Raw genomic sequence first — 3,444 nt, 5'->3', positions numbered from 1 at the left:
AGACAGTTCAATCAAAAAATGCCAAAACTATGTATTAGAATATTAGAAATTATGCGTTAAAGATTCCTTATGACTGAAAAAAACAGGTCCATAAGAAGATAAATTTTATAAACCTTACTCCTCGGTAATTATCATTTCGTCTAAAAGTTCATTCCTTCAAATATTGAACACAGGTTTTTGTTACATGTCTTAAATTTTTGTCCTTACGGCTCATACAACCATAAAGAGTATTCGTATACAATTAAAATAGATAAAAAGAGTAAAGATGTGTTGTTCTCAATTTTCTATCTACTTTATAGGAAATTATGCTGAATTTGGTGTATAGTCTAAGTTAACAAATTTAACACATAATGAACTGAGCAACGTTTTCTAAAAATGAAAGAAGCATGTCAGTACGAGTACGCTGGAATTCCTAGCAGAACATTTAGTTATACTGCAGCTGTGCGGCAGCCTCTTGATTATTGTACCTGCGGGAAGCATGATAGCACATCAGGGCACCGCAACGTCTCGTAACTTTACATAAAATTAGTACCTAAAAGCCCTTCGCCTTCATGGAGTCCATGAAATAGCCTACTCCACCCTGCCGTTATTACTGACACTTGACGGATTGTCATCTTCCATGAAAACATGTTAACATTACACTTGAGATCGTAAAAGTCGAACATTCGCTATTCTTTAATTAATCGGTTTCATTTCCAACACCTGTTTCGATGACTGAATTGGCTGTAAATTTTTCAACGAATAGAATAGGAACGAAAAATTTAGGGACTACTATAATACAACGAAAAATTTAAGGACTACTATAATACAACGAAAAATTTAGGGACTACTATAACAAACCTCATTTTTCTTGTATGAGCTATCAGTGGAACATATGTATAATAGTAATATGATCGTCTTTCAATGCACCCGCAGGACAGGGGGTTACAGGAGGGTTACAATTACAGCAAAAAATTAATGAAAGAAATTTATAGCCGCAAGGATGAACTCGATTGCTTCTTCTTATAGTAACAAACACAAGAATAAAAATCCACCTGTAAGATAGAGCAAATATCGTCTCTCAAGCTTATGAAGTCGCGCTCGGCATGCGGCGCGCGATTTCGATACGGCGGCGTCTTTCAGGTAAGTAAAGATGCATCATCGTAGCCGATATTTAACCCTTTATGTCAATACTATAAATTTAAAATACTTCACGTTCTCTAATAGCTGAGAAATTATGTCTATATAGTAATCATCAGGGAATACATGGATGGTTTACAATGTAATGGCGCTTAGAATAGAATGAACACAATGAATTTTGACAGCCAGAAAACCGGAGGATTGAGTCGTAAACGACGACAAAATTTTACTAGGGCTAGGTTCGTAAAGTAAATTAGCCGACGATGAAACAGATCATCGATTTATTATCGCGGCTATCGGGGCAGGCACGCGAATGGCACTGGTGTGATTAATTTTCTATTCTGTTTTACATTACAATATACCAGTACACAATGATTATTGTATTAAAATCAATTTATAGAAGTAGCTATTGAACAGAGTTATTTAATACAGGTTTGATAACTTTAAGATTTAATTGAAAATTTCATGCTATCTGAAATATTCAAATATTCAAATAATATTGCAACGAAGAAAGACGAAAGATTTGGGAGCAGTGGGTCATGACAGAGGTTCGTGGTGAGGTGCAGGACTAGGAGGGAAAAAGGTGGCAGTAAATAATAAAATGGAAGAAATTTAGTGAAAGCAGAGGTAAAGATTAACACCCCTTATTCCGGGTCAGGTAAGGTCCCCGGTAATTACTTAGGGGTACGCTGCGCACGGGCCGCTCTTCCAAACCGCATTTAAACAATACATAATTTTATTGCACGGTACTTTGGTACCGTCGGTCAGCGCTGTAATATTTTCTTCAATGAGACCGGATGGTACCTTCGTCCGTTCGTATCGCGCTGTCGTGACTTGCATATTAGGTAAAGCTCGCAAATTTTATGGCCCATTCCCGAACTTTGTTCCCCGGGCAATAAAAAAAAATCGTCCCCGGCTTCGGCGGTCGCGCAAGTCTACGTTATGCAAGGCTACGTGACCGGGCTTTCGGGACCGATGCCACTCGACAGTTTTTACTGCGTGCTCAGGTCTTAGAAGTATTAAGTTGAAAACGACGCGGCTAAGTACACCGTACGTCCGGGACAAAGCCGGCAACGAGTCGCCGATAATCCTTTGCGTAAATACATCCGGGGTGCCGGTGATTAGTTTTTTACCCTGCGGAACATCCCTCATTGAAAGAGATCAACTTAAGATTTTTGTTTTCCCCAAAAATGAAAATTCGTCATCCGCTATTCCCCTTCTCTTATGATAAAGTATTCAAATAAATCAGGTTGATCGTAAAATCTGAAGAAATGCAAACAGGAGATGAAATATTGCACAGATGTCGTAGAACAGACGTAAGGACTCGATAAGAAATCGCTTCGGAAACTTTATTCTTAAAGGAATTCAACCTTACACGGGCAGGATCAGTAGGAGACTTCAACTACAGGACACGACATGGGACGATTATTTCATTATCCAGGAAATGTTTTATGCTATTTTCTTGTCTTAAATTATTCATTCGAACATGTACGTATCGTCATGATATATAAAATATTTTACGAGCTACCGCATAAAACTAGAACTAGAGAATGAGATCTATCGCATAAATTAGTCTTCTTTGAAGTCGGGACGTTCGGGACCGACAATCCCGTAGCTAGATCTGATCCGGAGCTCGCAATAGGGCTGTCCTCGCTGATTTATATCGACACTTTATACTCCAAGTTTGATTATAAATTGAAAGAGCGCGAGGAGCCGCGGTTATTGGAGATTCCACCATTTGGCTCCGCCTATGAGGAGACAGATGCTCGGGCACCGTTTGATCCTTTTCAACATCGTGATCGGGTGCAACAGCGGGAGAATTTCTACGATGGGCAGTCCTAAGCTAAAGGCATACCCAGCAGCAACCGGTTCGACGACTTTGAGATGAAACCGGCACCCGGTTCTCGAGTAGAGTGCTTAAATACGAGATATGAGAACGCGTCGAGGTGACGGGACCAAATATGGTCGATCTTGAATCTTTTCTCTCAACAGAATTTCCTTAATCCTTATCTAACTACTAAGAAATATTTTATACATGGAATGCTTGAATATTACTTCGATGGATAATTAATCCTTAGATTCTAGATCGTAAACGGTGTTTCATATTTGATGTACTTTTTAGCACGATCTTAATAAAACCTGGAGAAATTTATATGGTAACGACCTCGAAAATAATCAACCGCCGATAACACCGATCTATCAAATCACGAAACCGGTCTAACAATATGGACTGTTTGTTAACAGCGTCATTAGCAAGGCGCAAACTATGTGAGAAGCAACCGTATAATCGAATTCTCGCATTCTCCCGTCATGTTCCGGGCTTTT

The sequence above is a fragment of the Ceratina calcarata genome, unplaced genomic scaffold, assembly GCF_001652005.2.
Source record: "Ceratina calcarata isolate Rehan_Ccalc_2016 unplaced genomic scaffold, ASM165200v1 scaffold586.2, whole genome shotgun sequence".
Classification (NCBI taxonomy): domain Eukaryota; kingdom Metazoa; phylum Arthropoda; class Insecta; order Hymenoptera; family Apidae; genus Ceratina; species Ceratina calcarata.
This window is presented reverse-complemented; position numbering follows the sequence as displayed.